Source organism: Mauremys mutica, chromosome 11 (assembly GCF_020497125.1).
Source record: "Mauremys mutica isolate MM-2020 ecotype Southern chromosome 11, ASM2049712v1, whole genome shotgun sequence".
In the NCBI taxonomy this organism is placed as follows: domain Eukaryota; kingdom Metazoa; phylum Chordata; order Testudines; family Geoemydidae; genus Mauremys; species Mauremys mutica.
In genome coordinates this window covers 30,890,530-30,914,741 of record NC_059082.1, presented here as the reverse complement: position 1 = coordinate 30,914,741, position 24,212 = coordinate 30,890,530, and the positions used below count along the sequence as shown (strand labels likewise).

Here is a 24,212-nt window from a genome sequence, read left to right as displayed (position 1 = left end):
GTTTAGATTATGTGATGGAGCAAGGCCGGATGGCTACAGGAAAGTACTGAGGAACAGGTATGTTAGCCCCAGGCTAAGCAAATCCCTAGTACCATGGGAACCAAAATGGCAGTTGCTCCAGGGTAATCAAGGCACCTGGGGCCAATTAAGAACTTTCTAGAAGGCACTGGAGAAAGCTACATTGATTGGAGCACCTGCAGCCAATCAGGGCACCTGGTATAAAAAGGGAGCTCACTCCAGTCAAGGGAGGAGGAGCCACAGGAAGTAAGTGCGTATGAGGAGCTGGGAGCCAGAGACACAAGGAATTAAGAATTGAGAGGGTGTACTACTGGAGGATTGAGGAAACACCATACAATCAAGCAGTACCAGACACCAGGAGGATCCTATGGTGAGGATAAAGAAGGTGTTTGAAGGAGGCTATGGGGAAGTAGCCCAGGGAGCTGTAGCGGTCAAGCAGCGGTTACAAGTAGCACTATAGAGACTACTGCAATTCACAGGGCCCTGGGCTGGAACCCGGAGTAGAGGGCGGGCCTGGGTTCCCCCCCAAGCCTCGCTACTTCTAATCTGACATAGGAGGAGTTCTCCAGACGGTGGGTTTCATCCAAGGGGAAGACCACTGAGGGGAGGAAATCCGCCAATAAGCGCAGGACCTACTAGAGGAGAGGAGGAACTTTGCCACAATAAGCATTTAAGGCAATGCTCCAGGATGAGCCTCTTCAATCCCCTTTTGTCAATTAATGCACTTGTCTATTCCTTTTCAGCATATTGAAATAGGATCTCTTGCAGAATGCACATTTAAAGAACTTGTTTGACTATTTGCTACATAGGTTTCTAAACACTTTAAAGCTTTTGGCTGTTTTAAAATAAAGTAGGATTGGCTGATAATATAACTGAGCCTAGCTTGGCTTTTGATGTAAGAAGAAGCACTTATTATAGCGGGAACAGTGCCTGGTGCATCTGAGGCAGTGCCTTGGAAGGCCCACTGCAGGATTCAGAGGTCCCATCACAGGACTTGCAGGTAAATGGATTGTCATGAAGAAAAGTCCTGGGATGGCATTCAGGGTCTCCTTACCCAGCAGAAATCCTGCTTCCAGGTTATGGTCTATGCTATAGCAGTTTCTTGGCTCTGACCCTGAGCAACCTAGGATAGGAACTATTGCATTCTGGGGGAAAGTGTGTACAAGTGACAGACCTTCTGAATACTTTCCTTTGGATCCCTCTAGCTCTTATTTTCTTATCTGCTATTAACTACTTCCCCAATAGTGTTCACTACTGATCCATTCTTAAGTAGAGATGTCACAGCACCTCTATATATGAATATGCTATTTCTGGCTTAAGATCAAGAAACACAAGCCAGGAGCCATATGAAGCTGCAGTACACTAATTTCCTGCCTTGCCACCACTCTTTCTCCTACCTCAGATGTCAAGACTGAGATCTGTAAAAGCAGCAAAGAGTCCTGTGGCACCTTATAGACTAACAGACATATTGGAGCATGAGCTTTCATGGGTGACTACCCACTTCGTCGGATGCAAGACTGAGATCCTGACTGCTAGTGTTCAGTAATGATCTCATGGCATTTTATTTTTGTTTTGAAAGGATGGAGCATTTGGCCTGGTGTCCAGGCCAAATTACAACTTGTATAATTACTCTGCTTATGTAAATTTTTCTGTTTGCTAGAAGTTCTTCTTTATTTCCTCTCCTGAGATACAACGGAGTGGACTGTATGCAGTGTTGTAGCTGTGTTGGTCCCAGGATGTTAGAGGCAAGATGGGTGAGGTGAAATAGATGGGGTTTTTTTATGGGACTAACTTCTGTTGGTGAGAGATAAGCTTTTGAGCTTACCAGAGCTCTTCAGGTCTGGAGTTGACTGTCTAACAGTGTTTGCATTCTACTCCATAGTGTTGGATACATTGACAAAATGACTTCTGCATGTGACACTCTAATGAGCTCTGTAGAAAAGCCTACAAATGAATAATTCTCTTCTTGCATTGCATATTTGCTGCTGTGCACAATTACTTGTCTGTACCATTAACTTTGTGCAAATGTACTGAACTGAGACTGATAATTCCTCCCACCCCAGCAATATTTTAAACTGGAAAAAAGTGTCAAAGGACTGTGTGCACATTTTTGTTAAATGATTATGGAGAGCCAGGTGACAAACTTAAAAATAAAGCAAACAGGAATTGTCTGTGGACTACAGGCACATGCAAGGAAATAGATGTAAACCCAACAATCATGACTATCTTTTCCCAGCACAGAAAAGAAAAGATAAATAGTTTAACTTTTTCCAACTTTTTCTAATGGCTAATCCAATGGATGAGATTTAGGCGACTGACATAACCTAATTAAGATAGAGAGAGAATAGAGGTCAGGAGTAGAAGAAATAACAAAGATGAAAGCAGCATCACTGAGTGTGTCGGTATGGCCTCTAATCTTTGGGTTTGATGGCTCTCTATCTGCTTTTGCATAGTCAGGCAGCATGGTGTGTGGATTTTTTTAATATCCTTTATGCTTGCTCAGAAGTCTGCATCCTTTCCTTTCAGAGGTGGGCTTTGCCATGATCATATGTACTTTTCCAATCTTTAGGCTGGATTACTATAATGTGTTCTGCATAGGGTGATACTAAAAAAGTATTAGAAAATCAGCAAGTGGAGAATGTGTGCCTGTTAAGGAGGTAGCATGGTTCAGTGGGTAGGGTACCCAGCTGTGAATCAAGAGACTTGAGAATTTCTTCCTGGCTCTGCTATTGAGTTGGTGTGACACCTTGGGCAAGTCTATGGGTCTGTGCTGCTTTCATCATCTTATAAAATGAGCCTAATGATGTGTAAATCCAACAACACATTTGAGAAGTACTTTTTCAACCTTGGCTGAAAAGGGCTACTTAAGTGAATAAAGAGATTAGAAGAGATTTACTGTATGGACCACTTCACACCTGTGCATCTCAATCTACTCTGGCTACTAACTGCTTGAGGTAGTTTTTTAGGTGATTTGAATCATAATGTCCAGAACAGTGGTGGTCCTGATTGCATATGGAGAAGCAGTTTAAGGCAATGTTACAGCCCTCTAGCTGGCAGCCCTATGGTTTAAACAGGTTGGGACACAGCATCTTCCTTCCTTCCTTCCCATTTGGTCCCCCACAGCCCAGATTTGATGACATTCGGACCATACTCATATATTTTGGGGGGGTGGGGTGGTGCTTATGACACTGTGGAGAATGGTCATGTATGTGTTGCATTTATGTTTTAGGTCTGAGATGTGAGTGGCTTAACCTGAGGACTCTGCAAGGGTCAGTTAGGTTTCTAGGAGAAATCCCAGAATGTTCAAATGAAAGTTGGCAGTGATAGCAGGACAACTGGAGGGGTGGGTGGGTGGAGACTGGCCAGCTGGAGGATATCTGGTCCAGGCTGGCTGAAGTTGCCATTAAAGGTCATTTCTTCAGAGGATGAAGTCCAGGCTGCCAAGAGGCTGTTCATGAGACAGGTTGAGGGAATGTTGGGCTCCATGGCTTATTAGAAGAGCTTCAAAGGATTGTGGGCACTTGCAGAGGATCAGAACCAGAGTTGATTCATAGGTTCTAATTGTGAAAAATGAATTACAAGCCTGTTAGTTCAGTTTGGAGCTGCGGTGAATGAGGGATTTCAGCAGCATCCTTCAAAGAACACCAGCCATACTTATCAGGGGACTGCCTGCTCCTGGGGATAGGGTCCCTGTCACAAGGGCAGGGCCGGCTCCAGAGCCCAGCGGTGCAAGCACCCGCCTGGGGCGGCCCTTTCCCGGGGGGGCGGCAGGCTGGGCCGGCGGACCTGCCGCAGTCATGCCTGCGGGAGGTCCACCGGAGCCCCGGGAGCATCGGACCTCCCGCAGGCATGACTGCGGCTGTTCGCTGGTCCCGCGGCTCGGCTGGACCTCCCGCAGGCATGCCTGCGGCAGCTCAACCGGAGCCGCCGGACCAGCGAACCGCCCGCAGCTGCGGCAGGTCCAGCCGAGCCGCGCGACCAGCGGACCCTCCGCAGTCATGCCCGCGGGAGGTCCGCTGCTCCCGCGGCTCGGGGGCGCCTCCCGGGCATGACTGCTTGGGGCGGCCAAATTTGTAGAGCCACCCCTGCTCAAGGGAGCAGAAGGAGGGGTGTCCTGAAGGGAAACTTCCAAGCAAGAAGCTTGGTGGCAGCAGGTAACTGAATGGGTTGTAGGAAACCTAGGGTCATGACAGTGCACTTGCCAAGAAATCTAGCTAAACATGGGAATAAATAGTAAATATGGAACTAGCAGTTTTTAGTTTTGTGGTGATACAGAATAATACAGGAATTTGGGGTCACTTCCCCTCATGTTCTCTTTTTAGTGAGAAGCAGAAGACCTCTAGTATCAGTTTTATTAGGAGTCACTCTTTGCTGTATACCTGATTGTCACCCAATGTACTAGAGCAAAAATTATGCCCATGGAATGGGGAAACATAGCTGGATGCTTATGACCAGGGCCGGCTCCAGAGCCCAGCGGGGCAAGCACCCGCCTGGGGCGGCCCTTTCCCAGGGGGGCGGCAGGCTGGGCCGGCGGACCTGCCGCAGGCATGCCTGCGGGAGGTCCATCGGAGCCCCGGGAGCAGCGGACCTGCCGCAGGCATGACTGCGGAGGGGACGCTCGGCCCGCGGCTCCAGTGGACCTCCCGCAGGCATGACTGCGGACGGTTCGCCGGTCCCGCGGCTCGGCTGGACCTCCCGCAGGCATGCCTGCGGCAGCTCAACCGGAGCCGCCGGACCAGCGAACCGCCCGCAGCTGCAGGAGGTCCAGCCGAGCCGCGCGACCAGCGGACCCTCCGCAATCATGCCCGTGGGAGGTCTGCTGCTCCCGCGGCTCGGGGGCGCCTCCTGGGCATGACTGCTTGGGGCGGCCAAATTTGTAGAGCCGCCCCTGCTTATGACTTTGGAAAAGATCTCAAATTAGAGTAATTCAAAATATTTAATAGAGGATATTCATGTGGAGTCTTGATTAAAGTCTTTACTAACCTTAGCACTGTCCTTGTGTGAGTTGAGTAGTGGTTTGAATCTAAATGATTTCTTAAGTGTTTAACAATAGTTTATTGCTTGTTTCTTTGCTGGAAGTGGCTTTAAAAAAAACTTCCAAAAGGGATTAGTTGAATTTGCTCAATTGAGGTACCTGAATTTCCAGTGTTGCCCACAACATCTTCATAGTAACATGCAGTTCTTAAAATATATCCTTTAAATCAGTCTTTCACAGAGAGAAATGGCAAGCCCAGATTTGCATAGGAAGATGACTAACAGCTCAGAACTGTACAAAGTGTTTATGCTTCCTCAAGATTGAGTCCTCTTGCAGCTATATATAGCTCCCACTCTGTTAGGCCACACTTCCTGTCTATCCTTTTCCATATACAATCTGGCTAACAACACCTCTTTTACCCACCTACTCCCTTCCCACACCACTCTTCATTTGATATAGCATTTGGTGAATGTTAATCAAAATGCTTATGCATCAAATATGATGAGAACCTGATGATGCACTTGCAGATATTTCATGAGCAGAGGGGCTGAATTTAGAGAGTGTATTGGCTGTGAATTATTAGCTTACCCATAGTAGTTAGTTTTTTTTCTTCCCTTCTTTCCACAATTCCAATGAGCTGATTGGTATGCTTTGCTTCAACTGAGACTGATCTATAGCACACAATCTACATTCCATGTCAGTCAGGAAAGCAAACATTTGATTAAATATCAAGCTGAAATAATTGATTTTATAATTGTGCCAACTAATAAAAATTTGGAAATATGGATTCTAATTTCTCTTGTATGAAGTGAGGGAGAACTTTTTTTCCTTCTCCTGGCTAAAGCTGATCATGAGCTGCATTAGCTGAAACCATGCTGTGACACTTGTGGGTTCAACCCACACCAGTACAGGGTTGTCACTAACTAACCTGTAACCTTGGGTGCCTTAAATGCTCTGCTGCTGTGGCTCTCAGCCAGCAGACAAGCATTTAGTTCCTTGAGTCTGTGCTGTGCCACCCTTGTTTGGCACTCTGACCTCAGCAGCCTGCCTACAACACAACAGCCCCACCCTGGTCTCTACCAGCCTTGATTACTACTTGCAGGGTGACCTCAACACATTCCCAGTCTCAAATTTCCCCAAAGTGTCCCGCCCTCTCCTGGAACGTTCAGCAATAATGTTTGTGCCTTTACAAACATTAAAGCCCAGCAGCTTATTGCTTTAACTGGAGTTAATAATCACTGCAAATCAAATGCAGGACTAGGTTGGTTTAGAGTAAAAGTAAAACAAGCTTATTTAATCCAACAGAGGTTTAAAATGAGTTCAAGTACAAGAGAGAAAACAAATGGTAAATACAAGTAAAAACACACTTTCTAATGGTGAAGACTTAACTTAAAAAGAGTCTTTGTTCAAGGTAGATTTCTTACCAGTCTTCTTTCCATCCATGGCTGACTGTCAGGACCTACCACAAGTGTACAAGGTGCTGGTTTGCCTTGGTTTCCTAGGGGTAAGGTACCAAAATGACTGTTTTTCCCACTTTATCTTTTTGAAGTTCCTCGACCCTGTTACAAGATTCAGGATGACCTCATGCCCTTCTTGTGAGACTGTGCTTATGCATTGCTTGCCAAATGCCTTTTAAGAACATAATTCAAGCACACATCCATAACTTTGTACATGCACAGTACATACATTATGCAAGAATATTAATAATCAGTGAGTTATTAGTTTTCCAGTGACTTATATGGCACCTTTTTTAGATACAGAATATGACCAGTGTGTTAGGTGTAGCATGTGTCAGGCCTGATGAGCTGCTGACACAGAATAGTGAACCGCTAATGGGCCTCTGTCACACTTGCTCATGGGTTTCCTAAGCTGCCAGCAGGTGGACATGTGTGCTAAAGGTGGCTTTCAGAGCAATGTGATCTATCATGCACAAATTAATTCAATCGTCTTACTTTAGGAAAAATCAATACTGAGTGAACATAGTGATTTTCTGCATACTTTGAAAAGTACTTTTTGCCATTCTGTTAACTGACTTCACAGATTGTGGTCACATTGAAAACCACTCAAATGATTTTTTAAAACAATTTTTAGCTTGTTGCTTTAAAATTTTGCTGCACTGAATTGCATGACTGACTTATCTGACCAGTAAGAATTTGCTGTTTTAACAAAGAGCACAAGTATAACATTGATGAAATGATTAGGGATAGCTTGCTTTGCAGAGCTCTAAATTTAGTTAACTCTGTTTGAGGACACAGGTACTGTGAATTCTGGTTTCAGTCCAATTTAACAGCCAAAAAAACAAACTTAGAAATTCTCCTTAAAAGGAAATGAAGCCCTGGGGTAGTCCACCTGGGAGGCTGCCAGGGAGCTGCAGAGCTTGGAAGCCTTGGGTGCCAAGAGACCAGGTGGGCACACTGCCAGGTAGATTACATGCCAGACAGGGTTTTGAAACTTGCTTGGGTTCCACTGGTACATCAGTGAAATTGGACCACCTCTGCAGTAAAGGAATAAGAATACAACTTTTTAAATGAAATTCATCAAAAGGTGGTCACTACAATACAATGACTTGTTGAATGCAGTGACTGAAGATGAAATCCACCTCTGTGTAGGGGACCAGCACAAGATCTATCAGTTAAGTAAGCCCTGGTACTGGCTTTCTGCATGAGGGTGAATAATTTCCCTAGAGTTAGCTATGTGCAAAATGACGACACCAGGAATGATTTGGGTTTTGGCTGGCAACTTGAGTTGGTAGAGAATCCAGCTCTAGCTCCCTACATCTGGCTTCGATTCCAGCCTCTGAGTTAGAAAAATGACTACAACCCTCCATAGTCCTGTCTGAGGTTTTTTGACCTCTGGATCCATGTGTCTGTGAACTAAAGGGGCTCCAATCCACCCTAAACAGCTCCTTAATTAAGTGCTGACAGAATCCCTTACTATCATACATGGGGTGCAAGGCCCCTGCATGTCCCCCACCCCCAAGTGCTCCACTGGCTTCTCAGAGATGCAGTGAAAGGCTTAAGTGGCCCTTTAAGAGCTCTGCATACCTAGATCAAAGTGAAGTTCTAGTACTTGGTAGTGCTGAGACTCTCTACCCCAAGTTCCACAGCATGTTAGGTTAAGATTACTATTAAAGGACCATTAGTCACTTGCAGAGGGAGAGGAGATTTAACGAATCATAAGGAAGTGAGTTTGAGCTAATCATTAATATAACACATTTGTTGGTCCAGGTTCTATTTTCCTGGGCGCTCTTTATAATAAACCACTTGCCTGCTGTAGTATAGGGAGCCATCACAACAGGGTTGCAGCTAATAATGGTGGGCATTTGCAGGGTAGGCAGGGCTGGCTCCAAACCCAAGCACGCGCTTGGGGCGGCGTCCCGCGGGAGGGCAGCAGGCGGCTCTGGTGGACCTCCCGCAGGCGTGCCTGCGGAGGGTCCGCTGGTCCCGCGACTCCAGTGGCTTGGGGCGGTGCAAATCCTAGAGCTGTCCCTGAGGGTAGGGTTCAATTAACTGCAATAAATACTTTCAATTCTGTCTGAGAAGCCATTTCACCTCACCAAGGAAGACTTCACTGAATGTAGTTTGTGTCAGAAGAATTCCCAGATCAAAAGGAAAATAAGAGTGCCTTTGGGATATGGCAGGCAGTCTTCTGTAAATGTTGTCATGAGAGATGCCTGAGGCTATCTGAGAACTTTCCACTCAACCCTGAAGCTTGTTTGTTCCCTGTTGCTTGATTTCAGGTAATTACAGTAGCATATGGCAATACTTTCAGTACAAACTGTGTTTTCAGGGATCTCTTCTTCCCTTCTGCCTGAAACCTGGCACATAAGAATACCAGCTTGGCTGCTGCCTTTTTTTTTTACCACAGAATTTTATTGTAAATAGGTTGAACCATTTTGGATGTTGAGATAACTAACACAATATGAGATGACTTTTACCCCTTATCTCTAAGACCTGGGCCACTGATGGACCACCTAGGTACTGGTATTCAAACACACCTAATGTCCTGTACTATACCTCCAAGAAAAATTATTGTAGTCTTGACTACTATCTTTATCTTGATGGGCACCATTACAAAAAACTAACAAATCTAGCATCTCAGGTTACTGGCTTGTCATAGCAAGGTCACTGTTATTTCATGGAGTTTTGGGCTCTTCTTTCTTCTCTGGCTGTCAGAAGCTGAGGTTGGGGATAGCTTTGCTTTTGCTTTGTGTTTTGAAGGGATGCCCACAGTTATGGTGCAGTTTCTGGGGATAGCACTGTGAAGCTTGTGGGTTTTTTGTTTTTTAGGAAAATGTTTTTTTCCTCTGAAAAATGCAGTTGCGTAACCAAACTCTTGCAATACTGGAACTCTTTTTTTTTTTTTTCCTTCAACCAAAACTGTTCAAAGTCAAAACAACTTGTTCAACCCTTTCAAAATGTTTAATTTTGATTTTTTTTTGGCTTTCATAATTAAGCAATATTTAACTGAACCCCCCCAAAAGTAAAACACAATGTTTTTGGTTTTTGGCCACTGAAGCAGAAAATCAATTGTTCACCCAGCTCTATTATGGGGTGGTTTAGAGAATTTGTTAATCAAGTAAGCTAACTATTCCATTAACATTGGTGCTTCAGATAATCACAATTATGCAATGGAAGAATTGTTACTGCAATACTCTTGTCATACAAATACTGTTCACAAATTGTCACTGGATAAACAGGGATTTTAATAGTAAAAATTCTCCACTGTATTGTATTTTTTTTTCCAATGACATTTATATTAGCTGTGAAGAACCTTGGATCATGAAAATAGAATTTTGTTAAATGCTAGAACTTACCTTGGGCTGGACAAGAAAAGCAAGCTTCCCTTTTTTCCTTGAATATTCATTCAGATTTGTAACTGAATTGGCTTCAGCCCTGTTTATTCCCCTTTTTGTGTGAGCATCTGTGAATAATTCAAAGGCTTGAGTTTTACTGGCAGAAATGTTCCGTTGCCCATACTGATCCCCCCCACCTCACATGTCTCACTTGTGAGAATCTGCAATGGGACACTAAACTCCAGTGGAAAGATGCAAGAATAGAAATGATAATGCTGCAGCTTTTTGAATCAGAGCAGTGGGCTGAGCAATGCTTGCAGGTAGCCACCTCCTCTGATAGCAATTAAGCAGACACTGACTGTTTTAGAGGTACAGGCCTTCCACACATGATAGGCACTTTATTCTGTTTTCATCACAAGTCTGACGAACCTCACAAGCCCCACATGAGCCTCCAGCATTTTCAAAGTCAACTCTACAAAGGGAAATAAAAATGTGAAGAGACTGAACAAGGGCAGTTTTCATTAATAGTCATTTCTGTTTCAGACTCGTAACTCCTCTAGGCTGCATTTCTCATTTGTTAATATAACTACAGCCTTTGAATGAAATCACTCCCTAAACCTGCTCCTTATTCTTCATTATCTTCCTTCTTTCAGTAGACAGCTCACTAGGCAGCCAATTGTAAACTGTCCATGTCAAAGGCTCACAGCAAAGCCTCCCTCCTGGTATTTGGGCTCTTCTTCCAGCATTAGCTAATCCTGGCAAATGCAAAGAAGCATCACAGAAACCAAGACAACAGAATTATTTTTCTTAGGACCCCTACAATGGTTCTCTCATGTCCAGGATTCACTCTTCCCAAGCCTGTCTATAATATTTAGTCGCAGTTTCATAGTTAATAACAGGAGTCATTGACTCCAGGAGTAAGCTCTTTAATGGCTGCAACTTTCTTTTCCAGTCACAGAATTCTTAGTTGTTCTATATGTGGCAGCTACTGAAATAACATTTATATCGAAATTGGGTTTACAAAATCAGACAAACATCCTTGCCAGGGTGTGCCATTCAAAATCTGCTCTCTGCTCCCAGAACATATGTAGCACTGAACTTTATCCAAACTGTGTATGCACTCCATGATTATAGGCAACTCTAACACTATTGCTTTGCCTAATGCTTCCCATTATAACTCTCCAGTTTGCTTCTAACTTAGATATTGCCTCTCCCACCTTGTTGCTCCAACTTTACAGTACTTGACTTTGCAACCTTAATGTTCCCTTAGCATAGTTTTTTTTTATATGGGTATATAATTAGGACAAGTGTCCGGGAAACATCATTTACACCAACTATATCAAAGTTAATTGTCTGCACAAAACCTTTGGACTCGGTGGACGTTTTCTATCATCTGTCCTGAGGAGAGAGTGTTTGTTACTCTTCATGTGGTAACTGCTGGATCCTCTATAGCTGTCTCAATTCAAGGAGCATTTCTCACATGCTGGAGTAAATGGGTTCTGCAAGAATCTTGAGACCATGTTCAACACTTGTCCTGCACAAAGACTGTGCATAACCTAAACAGGAGAGTTATTTAATTAGATGGGGAAACCCCCTATTCTACCTACTGCACTTCCTATTGCCTAAGAATTCTGTTGTGCTGTGGTGGGGACTGTGGTGTTACCCTCCCTACAATGTGAGCACTGGCAGCCTCATAAAGACAGGAGCATGTACTGCTGTTAACTTTCCTGTGAATCACCAAGGAGGTTGCTAGCCCTGCCCAGTCCTTTTGCTGAGTACAAGGTATGTGTGTGGTCATGTTCCGTCCCTGTATGGATGGGAATAAGACTGGTTAACAGTTTCTGGTGCTTGATCAGGAGAGGCTTGAGCTGCAAAATTCAGATGCAAACTCCCACTTGCAAGTTGAGGGAGATTCAGGACTGAGACTTTTTTGGTTCAGACCCATCTTGGGAGAGCAGGGAGAAGAAACCAAATGCTGTGTCCCTCAGTGGAGAGGTTGACTGCTGGGAGCAGAGAGAAACAACCATATTACTGCTGATGTGAGCATTTTACTGCCTTTGTTCGATTGTAGTAAAACATTACACAAGACACAGAAGATGCAATCCAGTGCTAGTAGTTCAAAATAGGTTTGACAGGATGCATTGCAAGTTTGACATCTTCCATCTATCACTTTTTAAAAAACAGATCTTTGTTATGTATATACAGAGTTCTGTGCAGGTTAATTCTTTTTTTAGGTGGTTCATATGAGTGCACTCCCCAACCCCAGTGCACTTTTTTATAAGGCTTATCAAGCTGCTGTGCACCTTTTCTCCTAAAGAGATTTGGTAAGTTTCTCTTACCCAGTGGCCTCAGCATATGGTCAGTATCCTGATTGGGTAGAGGACTTGAATTTCTGAGCATCAGTCTTGTTTGTGTAATTGGAAATACTAACCAAACTACAAATCAAAACCTTCAGTCTCCCCACACCTCTGCCCCAACTCTTCGGACACTTATTGTATGATCTGTGTTGGGATGTTGCCAAATTGGTGTGGCCATACTGAATGAATGGTGAGAACGTGGCTTGACATGACTGAACTGCAAAAGAGGATTCTGGGTACAGAATCCTTCTCTTCACATCAGGCATATGCCAGAGGTGAAACTGACTGGCTGCATGTATGATCAGGAATGATCTTAGAGTCAGAAAATATGTCCCCTTGAAAGCAAACAATAGGTAGAACATCTTGAGTGGAGCATGGGCTGACCAGGGCATCTCAACCCTGTTGAACAACATCATGCAGGGGGCTAAAGTGATTGATAAGGGAGTGAATATGGGGTAATGTTCAGTTGGCACCACTCTGCAGTCTCCTTCTAAAGTATTAATTAGGTAAAAATTAGTAGCCACACACCTACTGGGCATGCTTTTAAGACCTGTAACTCCTTTGAGGAAAGAGTGTAAAATCAAGGAAACTAAATTATTGTTGGAGGGGATTCCTTTGTTAATGCTTAAAGAAGCAATGTCAATAGACAGAGTAGCCAAAACTCTGCTTGGTGGGCTCAAGTAGTACTGAGCCAGAGTTGCATTTGATGATATAAAACTAGCGGAGCATACAGCAATAAACCCAGTGTTATGATATGAGACTTTTTTCACGTCTGCCACCGTTTGACTGCTGTAAGCTAGATTGCTCCTATTCTGTTCTATAGATGTTCTCATACTGCACTCATCACCACAGTATCAGCAGAGTGCCTTCGTGGTCAACATGCAGAGTAAAATCTCCATGTATGGCTATCCCACTCCCTTTGTTAGGATGGGTTTAGGATGTATTAGCAGTGTGGATGGGTGTTGCCACATGAATCATTCCTACAGATAATAGCAGGGGACCTACTGTGAAGGACCAGCTCCTTTGGAAGTTTCTGGTAGCTGTAACCAAATAGTGGTCCAAGGAGAACAGTCTCGTAGTCTGTAGAGAGCAGACATATCAGTTGGCCTGATACTGAGAGGTGCTAAGCAGACAGCAATCGGTGTTTTTAAAGGCTATGATAAATGGGGAATGGTAGGTATTCAGTACCTACTTCTCAGGTATCCAACTTCTTACTACTACTACCACCTCATCACATAAACCATGGTCACCTTTACCACCCCAACATTAGAAGCAGAATTTACAATGAAATAGTGAATGAGTGTAAAATACAGGACAAAACAAAGACCCTCCTATCTTTAAAAACCTAAGCTTATGCATAAAAGTATAACAATGTTAGTCATACCTGTAGCCCTCATTGACTTCAGTGGGAGCTTAGATTAATAAACCATTGGAAATGATTTAAAATACATTGTCTGTCTAATAAATGTTAAATCCTTTTCCTATTCCTTGAGGCAAAAACTCTTATGGGTTAGAAGAAAACAGCCACATGCAAACAATATTTTTATTAGCATTTTGGCTTTGATTAAAGGCTCAAATGCTGGGTGAGATGGACTCAGTGGTGGGGATCTCATGGCTGCCCCAAGAGTGAGCAGGCATACTTGTAGGGTACCATGCCTGGAAAGATGTATTTTTTTCAGACCGTGCTAAATCTAACAAGTGGACACAACTTCAGTGACTAGTAAGAAACTACACCTGCTTATCCCATGTCTGAATTTGTCTGTATTAACTGCCTTTTTTGTTCCTTGCAGTGATTGTCAGAGAAATTGATTCATAATGAGATTTTACAAAGTGAACTTTTGATTTGAGAACAAGCCTTGACAGTTGCTATAAAATCTACATAGTCCATGGAAGCCAGTAGCAAAATGTACCGCTTTTGAGCTTTATAAGGCCAGCCAATCAAACTGCCTACTAAATATAGACTCTACATAGTGTAACCTTTCAAAAACTTTCCTTTATGCAACAATTCATCTCAGCCTTTGGATGCAGATTGTAGCGAAAAGGCACAAGGTACGCTATTTTATTTTTCTGATCATGATTACAACATTCATGATAAATGCTACAAACAGATCTTGTTCTCATTATAATCCTTGTGCTTGCAGTTCTGGAAAGCTCATATGAAGTTCACTGTGTGCTTTCTTTCCTTGAGCTTGGGTTTGAGGTAGGAGTGTGTGAGGGGTTTAAACAGACTCAATCTTAAAGCTAACCACAGTAGGGTCTCCTGGCTTTGTCTTAAACCATGCAAAACTGAATGTCTTATGGTTTTTGATAGCTTTATGATTTTGATGCAAGTTAGCCTGAAACCCAAACTTGTGAGTCTCACATGGTTTCTAAGCTTTGTTGTGAGCATTTAGAATTGCTCTATTTATCAACACTCTTCATGCTAAGGAGGGGCAAAAATTAATTCCATATGAATCTCCAGAATGCAGCTTTTAGGGTAAAAGAAATATTATAGTTGTATTTCCTTCCTAAAGTGTCTCATTTTTGTGGCATTTTCCCTTGAACTCCTACCATAATCAATTCCATCTGGCAGAAAGCACATCTTGATTGTCTTATTTACTTGCAAGAATTTCAATATCTAGCGCTTCTTTTTAACCAGATGTTTATAAAACAATCCAAAGACCTTTTAGGAATTACTAAATTATTACAGAAATGCCTCAGACATAACTTAGGAGGCAACAGGGCCGCCCAGAGGATTCCGGGGGCCTGGGGTCTTCGGTGGCGGGGGGGCCCCTTCCGTTCCTGGACCCGCCGCCAAAGTGCCCCAAAGACCCGCGGCGGGAACCCCCCCGCCGCCGAATTACCGCCGAAGACCGGGCTGCACTTCGGTGGCGGGTCCCGCTCCGTCTTCGGCGGTAATTCCCCAGCGGGGGGTCCTTCCGCCCCGGAGTGGAAGGACCCCCCGCCGGCGAAGACCGGGAGCGGCAGAAGCTCCTGCACCCGGCCGCACAAGAGTTTGCCGGGCACCCTGGAGCGAGTGAGGGACCCTGCTCCAGGGGCCCCAAAAAACTCTGGTGGGGGGCCCCCGTGGGGCTCGGGGCCTGGGGCAAATTGCCCCTCTTGCCCCCCTCTGGGCAGCCCTGGGAGGCAAAGAAAATAGGATCACTAATTCTGACCTCACTTGATAACATAAAATGTGTAGTAGAAATTAATTGTAGGCCAAACTGAAATCTGACGACTTAAACTAGGAAGCTGTTCCTTAATATCAAATGATGGAGGCTAAAATGCACTGAAGCCAATGATAGGCATGTGTCCAAAAGCAGAATTTGATTCAATGTACTTGACTGAAACTGGACCCTAATAGTCCAGTTTTGATGATCCAGGTTTGATAGTTATATCAAATGCTTGCACTGTAAACCTCTAACTGTACTTAATACTTCTTTCCTGTTTTGAGTTAATGTAAAGAGCTGGTCCTTAATATGAGAAGGCCCATTTGAACCAAATGAACTGTTTTGAAAGCTCAAAGGACAAAGACTTGTCTCCTCTCCATGGGGTGTGGGGAGGAAATCCAAGTATCAACACTTGTCCTATCAGTTTGAATTCTGGGGGAAGGGAATAAAATTACTGACCAGAAGAAACTTTATCACTATGCTGCTTGGATTTAGGAGAGGGCAATATTTCCAAGCATAAGCAAGGGATCCCCAAGCTGCTTAGCTTTGGTTAGCCCTAAAGAATATTATGGAGCTTGCATATTACAGCAGCTTCTGTCTCCAGTTTAAAAAAACAACAAAAACTGGAACTCATTTGTGTATTTTACCTGTCTAAGCTGGTAAATAACTCATTTCTTTTCATTAGTTACACTTGAGTTAACTTATTATAGGATTGGCTACAAATGTCCTCTTTTTGGTTTGAGATCCGAGGTACAATTGACCTGGTATAAGTGACTGACCCTTTGGAAGTGGGAGTAACCTGAATATTGTGACCTTTTTGGTGTAAGGGACCATCTATTACAAAGGCAAGCTTGCCTATGTGGCAGTATAGACTTAAAATATCTGACAATTAAGGAAGAATAGAATTCATCTCATTTTCTAATAGCTGGTAGAGCATTACAGGGTTGGTAGGAGGGAAAAGCAATAAACTTAATTTTATCACTAAAGGGAGATGATGTGATTCTGGACGCACGCACACACCCCATATGACAGATCTGAGTTGGGAGGTGTAATTTTCAGTCAGTTTTCATGTTGATGAAAAACTTTATCGTCCAGTTGAGAGAAGTATCTCCAATGAAAGTATTTATTTAAGCAGATGCTTAATTTTGAGCACCTGTGTAAGCCTCTCGAAGTCCATGGGACTGAAGCCTATACTTGAGTGCTTTCCCAAATAATGGATCCTTAAAGATGCAAAATTCAATAAGAATAAAAAATACAATGCAGTATGGCATAAATATAGCTAAGTATTATCAGTATTAGAAAAACATCCATACTTAAAGTAAGGCACTTCTGTTTGTGAGATCAATAACACAAACAGCTTTACAAGGACAGTGTCATGTGACTGCTGGTGTCACAAAGGATGTTTTCAGCAAGATGGCTATCATAGAAGTGTCTTCAAGCTTTAAATGACTACTGGCCCTTCTAAAGACACATTTTTTTTTCCCTGCATTGCTCCCACTAGCCATATACCCCTCAGAGCAGAATGTGCCTGGAATTTTGAATTGTATTAAATCAATACAAGGTTAGCATTTTCAAAACCTAAAGCAGGTACCAGCCCTATACCATGCTGTGCATCTGCCAAAACACTGTGCCAATGAAGAGATCTAACTGCTGCTCTCTCAGCTGAGTCCCCAAAGTAGCCTCTTGGTAACAGTTTTGGTTAATATTGTTAGTCTATTACTTTTACAGCAAAGAACCAGAGGGTCAGAAGGGACCACAAGAGTCCTCTAATCTAGCCCACTGCCAAGCTACAAGTGACTTGAAATCCTTTTTAAAGAGCAATCTACTGCCTCCTAGAAAGGCAGCAAAAGAACTGACAAATCTCTGGAAGAAAAATAGTGGTTTGTGTGTTTAATTTTACATTTGAGCTTTTCCAACTAAACTCCAAACTTCAGAAGCTTCCCAGCACTCTGTTACACACCTCCTTCGCACAAGCAGACCTAGTTGTCAGTAAACTTTATTCTAACAAAGCCTGATTTTGTTGTTTTGCATTGAAATCCTGGTAAACTCATTCTTAACACCTTACTGGGAAAGCAGGTCTAAGTTGGTGACTGAGGTTCTCTCTTTTTTTTTAAAGGAACTCAGAACAAAAACAACCCACAAATATTAGTGGGGAAACATTCTTCCACCTGTGGATGCCCAAAATGTGTCCAGGTAAGTGCAGAGTGAAGGAAAAACAGATTAGTTATAGGGTTTGGTTTCTTGTGCACTCTACCAACAAGCAGCTACTAATCTGCTTTCAAGGAAGCAAGAGCAAGCTATAAACATTTCTGCATGCATTTGATTTTTAAAAGGTAAATTGGGATGATTCTCAGGTTCCTGAAATCTGTGCTCCATAATTTTTGTCAGATACTGTATTGTACTGTTGTACCTAGATGTTCCACCTACATGGAAGTGAGAAGCAGAAAAGTATTTTTTTTGGCATGAACTCTTGACCTATAGATATTTTCCTCTGCTATAAAGCTCTATGTAGCTCATTTTGTCTATTGCTCAGACATTATGTAGCTTTTGTCTTTTTTATTTTAATTTTGTGCGGCAGTTCTACTACAGAACTTGCTATCTGAACTTCCCTCTGAACTAGTTATGTGTCATAAACCATGCAAAGGTGGTTTACCATTTGGACACACATCGGACCCCCCCAAGCTGATGGATCATGACAGGTCAGACAAGAACTACCACAAACTTAACACCACCAGTGATAGGAAGCTGGGACGTTGTAGTATGGGGGGGAGGGCTTTGTTATGCAGCTTGTACTGTGGTGAAAGAATACATCAGTTGAACCATAATCTCCACTCAATACAGATCATTTAAAACATCCTACGCTGATATATCTGCTTTTAAAAATTAAATGAATAAAGATGGAAGCTTCAAAAGGAATGCTTTGCTTTCTCTAATAGTTCAAAAAAATCACATCTTCACAGCCCTACTGGAAAATAATCCAGTATGATACAATCCAGTAAATCATTGATTATGTATGAGCTGGTGACTTGAAAACTTGTCTATATGATCTTAACTGAGGGACACGGTTAACTAATTTGACTGACTTCTCCACTCTAGCTATGCTAATAACACTGATGGGGTTGGACACCGTTCCCCGTCTGGGATGCCATCTGATGTGCTGAGGTCTCAGTGAGCCTACCCATTCCACCAGCCTGGGCTTCCTCACCCCTTTTATGCTGTGCTAGGCCCTCAAGCCTTTGCAAGAGCACATACACACAGGTAAGGCCACAGCCAGCTGCAGAGACAGACTGAAGTCAGCTCTGTGTGAGAGGGTTCAGTTCAGAGATTCACCCAGCATTCATGTGCATGTCCCCTTTGGGGAATAAACCCCAAGTAATGTCGTGCACTGTAGAGAAATCTATACAAAAACTCATAAATTCACCCCCTCCCTCAATGTGGAAGAAGATATGCACAACTTCTTGCCTCCCAGTTATAAATTGCACAAACTGGGTTTTATAATAAAACAAGTTGACTGCCTTTGTAGTTTTTAGGTGATAAGGGATAGCAAACAGAACAAAGATGATTACTAAGCAAATAAGTTTACTCTGCATGTTTTGTTTTAAGATCTTAAACTGGATTCAAGAAGTAACTTCTCACCCAAAACATTGCGTTTGGGGCAGATGACAGAAATTTTTGAAGGTTAGCAATCCTGCTTGCAGCTTAAATCTTCAGACACCATATTCACAGACCAGATCCCTTTTCCAGCCTGGGCTCAACTCTTTCCTCCTCCTCCTCCTTCTCCCCAGGCCCTGTCCCAGTGTCTTTGTTTCTCAGATCTTTCCAGCTGTCATCCTGGGTGGGGATTCAGTGAAGAGTGAACCAAGATCAAGTTACTTCCCAGCCTTAAATAGAATTAATATAAGGTGGGAACCTTTTGTTTCCCAGTCTTCCACCAGCCCTCCTTTTAGTGGAAAATCACTAAAGTCCAAGATGGTATTTAGTACCAGGTGACATGACCACCTGACTGTGTCAAGGCAATGTCACTATCTCTGTCCTTCCTGAGAAGCATCTTCAAAGTCTTACTGTTTCTTCCTAATGGCCCATCAAGGCTGATGGCCTGCTCTCTGGTGGGTGTTTCCCCAAGTGTGTACACAGTTGTAATTGTTACATAGTCTATATTCCTAACTTTAGATGCAGAAATGATGCATACAAATTGGATAATCGCATTAAGTAAATCATAACATACAGAGCATTTTAATATGTGGCTTGCATGAAAGTTACTAAACTTCATAGTTTATTGGCAAGCTGGGATTACTTCAGTTGAAGTATGTACCCTTTTTGTTCCTTCAGAATGATGGGCCCAGTCGTGCTCCATTGAAGTCTTACCATGTACAACACCTGCAGTTCAGTCAACATGTACTATAATTCAGTGCTATCAGACTGTTTTGGGTGCTGTCCGTGTACCTGCCTACAGTATGACCAGGTCATTCAGTTTGATTTCCCTTTATGTAACAGCATTGTGCTTCTGTTGACACACTTTGTTTGCAGTTGTTAGAGCTTCTACAGCCTAAGGCTGTGTTCTGTTTCCATACTATGGCATGTGTAGGGTGACCAGACGTCCCAATAAAATTGGTACAGTTCCAATTTTGAGGGGTTTGTCCCACGTCCAGACCAGAGTACAGTCGGGACGCCATTTGTCCCAATATTTTGTTTCTTGGTCTTCAGTGGCAATTTGGTGGAGAGCCCTTCAGTCGTGGACGGTCTTTGGCGGTATTTCAGCAGCAGGTGCTTCTGTCTTTGGTGGCAAGGTATATTACCCGCTACCGAAATACCGTCAAAGACCGTCCGCGACTGAAGGGCTCTCTGCCGAACTCCCAGATGGGAGTGTGTGTGTGTGTGTGTGTGTGTGTGTGTGTGGGTTTAAAAAAAAAAAGCACGCGCCCCCCACAGCGGTCCCAATATTTTCCCCTTAACATCTGGTCACCCTGATGGTTTGCTAGCTCTAACTAGGCTATGAGGGAAGTTGGAATAGCTCCCTAGGGAATGAGCACAGAAGGTCCTATAGGGGAAACCCTAGTGACAGCAAAGCTCAGGGAGGAAACTTGGACTGAGGTGGTTGTGTTGTTGCTTTGAGGTTAGCAGTACAGCCACACCCCACAGAGGGGAGGAAATTGTACCCTACTGTAAGTCAGGGAGTATATGCGCTGTTGAGGATGGGATAGCTTCTTGGCTCATTCATGCTATTTTTGTAGCTTATTTTATTATATAAATTTACAATAAAAATGTGTTTACTAGAATCCATTTTGAGAAGCAATAACCCCATACTGTCTCCCAAAAAATAGTATTCTGCTGACTCAGTCGAGATCCTCACAACCCTCTCTTCCCTCATGCTGTTAGACTTCACTAGCGAACCTTGTCACGAGTGACAGTCACTGCTCAGCATGGATGTCCAGCTGCACACCTTAATTGCTGATGCAGATTTCTGTGCACACTTGTCAGTGACTAGAGTAACATCTGTGTTTACCTGACATTGGGGGAATGGGGGGACCAAGGTGTGTTTAGCATGCTGAATATTCTGTAAATATTAGAACCATTCGTTTGACAAGCATGGAAATTTCTGAATTAAACCAATGTAAATTATAGTTAGTTAGGTTTACCAGTGCACTGGTAAACCTATCTTGTAAAACTCCTTAGTATGAAGTCAGGAGTTCATTAGCTAGAGGGCTGACTTAGAAACAATTGCCATCTAATCAGGTGCTGAAAACCTCTGGATAAGTTTCAAATTATATTTCATGCAAATGACCTCAACAGCCACTTCTGTTTTGATATAACGTCATCCTGCATGATGTTGGGGTACTGTTAACTCTGGGGTGAAAAACTTCATAGTGATTTTAAAAAATAAATTCCTGTATACATTGATTCCTAAACTAATAGGCAACAAAATTTGCCCATTTAGAGCTTTATCCTGCACCATTGATGTCAGTGGAGGTTTTTTGCATTGATTTTTTTTTTTCAATGGGCTCAGGATCCCTATCCTGTTTCAATGGACACCTGTCAAACTTTCAATCTGTAACAGGCAGGACAAGAATCCAGATTTCCTTGGTCTTGGTCCAGTGCTTGAATCATAAGAGCATTCTTTGTCTCTCAGCAGAGCCCGGTCTCGTTCAGTGAACACTGTTACCATAGCAGTGAATGAAGCAGTTCTAGTAATAATGTTTTATATACATATAACTAGCTTTTTTTTATTCTTTGGCTATTTTTCTTACTCTCCGGTAGCTTCCTCTCCTTGTTCCTCCATCAAACAATGCCAAATTCTGCTTTGCTTCTTTGGGGGTGAGCATCTTGTTGTGGCTCCAGGGGCTTGGACCACATGCACTTCTATGACTGGACTGAGTGTTGCAAAAGTAGGGGAGCTTGGGTGGGTCGGTGTGTACTGCCTGTTGCCCTGTACCCAGATGGTGGTCTCATGGTTGGGTGAAGCAGAGAGAAGGCAGATGAACGATCCTGCCAGTCCTTCAGCCAAAGCTGGAGAGAACTGAGGTAAGTCTGAGCTATGTAGCTCTTTCTCCCACAAATTTAGAGACTGCATAAAATAGCCATCACTGTAGGACAGTGACGGATTAATAATTTTGCTGCCCCTAGGCCCAGGGTTGTTTTTGCTGCCCCAAGATCAAAAGTCCCGAAGCAAAAAAGAGTAGTGCTGAGGATGCGGGGGAACCTTCAGAGAGCGCAAGTGCCACCCTCACAAATTTGCCACTGAAGGCCTAGGTCTTGTCAGCGTAGGCGATAATACGCCACTGCTGTAGGGTGCCTTATATTTAAGAACCAGCATCTGATTGAAGTCACAACCAAGTTTACACACACACACCAGCTTACTGTAATGGATCTGAGCAGAATGGGCCAGTCCTGTCACTTATTCAGGCAAACCTCTTACTGGAGCCACTTCAGCACTCCTCGTGTGTGAAATGGAGGTACAGGAATAAACTCTATGCGGGAGTGTATCGAGGTAACACTCCCACCGCACTGAACTTCAGAGGTTTTCCTGAATGAGGACTATATTTAAAAGCTAAAGTTTTCAGGATTTGGCTAAGGCACACAGTACTCGTAGCTTTTCAAGATATGATGGACGGTGCATGTGAGATTAGCCTGACACACAGAAAGCAATTAGTCCTGGTTGAACCTTTATCTTGAAAACATGGTGTGGATGCTTTTTAGTTGGATTAGTCCACAACCCCCATGGGCAGAAATAGTGAACAATTGAGAAACATTTGAACAAAGCAGCAAACGGGTCTCATTTAACAAACTCCAGTGCAGTTTCCAGTACTGAACCTTACTGACCATATCTCTGAAATGTAAGAGCTTAACTTCATGTCTTTTGGGAATAGAGATTCATTATTAAAACATAGTCTGGATATTGAGTTAAAGCAGGAACTACAAAAAGTTTTCGGTCTCTCTAAATATGGTTGACTTATGGCATATATACTTCCCTAAGGAATGTAAGTTAAACCAAAAAGCAGTTTGGGGCTACTAGCTGGAAGTGTGTAGATCTGGTATTTCCTGAAATGATGCAATTATTATATGAACAAAAGACCCATTGAAAAAACCAAGTAGATGGAATAGGATATATTGGCTCCTGGGGCACAGCCAGAAGTCTAGAAAGTTTGCAATTGGTCACCATAAATTTCTTTCACAGGTACATCACCTGATATGGCCTGTTCGTATTCACTGAACCAGGGCTTGTGCTAATGTTTTTTTCTCATCTCCACTCAGATACCACTGGTTTAAAAAGGTTACCCTTTATTCCCAGCTGTACTACCTAGCTTGGGGAGGCCGGGGAGTGGGGAACTGAACAAACCCTGCATTGTTTGTGTCATGGTGCTGTTTGTAAACTGAATGCTGAAGTTTGGCTTACCAAGAGTTGGATGGTTAACCCCTTTGTGTGCTCTTGGGGGGGCTTGTATTAATGTCAAACCTCCAAAGAAACATCCCACTCCAGCTGTGCTAACCCCAGGGTTCCTCTACTTACTACTGCTTTCAGGTTGGCCTTGTTCTCCTCACACACCTTTCAGCCCTGGATTTTCAGGGGTCATCAGCCACTATGTGCTAAGCCAGAAGGGACTGGACTATTTGATAGTCTAACAAGGTAGCTAAGGAGCCCTTGGCAGTATTCTAGCAAGCACATTAGCCCTTAATGGGTGGTGTGTCCCTGTAGAGTAGCACAGGGCTTCTGCAGCAGAAAAAGGAGGGTTTCCATGGTCCCAGTGCCCTGAGGGGGGTGGGAAAGTAACCCTACCTAATGACACCGCCAAAAGAAAACAGGACATAAAGGGAGCAGCCAGACCAATCCTCAAGCCATCAGGGTTAGAAGGCAGCAGGAAGGGATGAGACCCTCAACCCTTGGGCAGATGGTTTAGGGATGTTTCTGAGGCTCTCCAGACATCCAGGTAGTCAAGGGTTGCTGCAGATGCTAGGCCACTGCCACCGTGAAGGTAATGGGGAATAGAATTAAGGCATGCCAGGAAAGAGACCCTTCCTGCATTCTGGGGCCAAATCATATAGGGTTAGAAGAGTCGTCTAGTCTAACCCCAGCCAAGATGCAGGATTTGCTGCCTAAACCAGCGGTGGTCAACCTGTGGTTCAGGAGCTACATGTGGCTCTCGTATAGGCACAGACTCTGGGGAGTGCTCACTGCTCAACCCCTGGCTCTGCCACAGGCCCTGCCCCCACTCCACCCCTTTCCACCCCCTCCCCTAAGCCTGCTGCGCCCTTTCCCCTTCCCCCTCCACCTGAGCCTTCTGCATGCCAGGAAAGAGCTGATCAGGAGCTGGAGAGAGAGGTGCTGAGTGGCGGGGCTGCCAGTGGGCGGGAGGCTCATTCTCAGGCTCAGGTTGGCCACCCATGGCCTAAACCATCCAGGACAGACAGCATCTAGCCTCCTT

General features: G+C 43.7%; 1 protein-coding gene across 2 annotated transcripts in view; it reads left to right on the top strand.

Moving 5' to 3' along the window:
* Positions 1-24,212, top strand: part of OTUD7A (OTU deubiquitinase 7A) — a 402,354-nt gene that overhangs the window by 99,746 nt on the left and 278,396 nt on the right. Inside the window, exons 1-3 of one of the 2 annotated variants that reach the window (XM_044980927.1) lie at positions 14,095-14,194; positions 17,411-17,487; positions 18,391-18,552. The gene's annotated coding sequence lies outside the window, so the exon portion shown is untranslated. Of the gene's footprint in view, positions 1-14,094; positions 14,195-17,410; positions 17,488-18,390; positions 18,553-24,212 lie in introns of those variants that run through there. The other variant, XM_044980928.1, reaches the window with a different exon arrangement.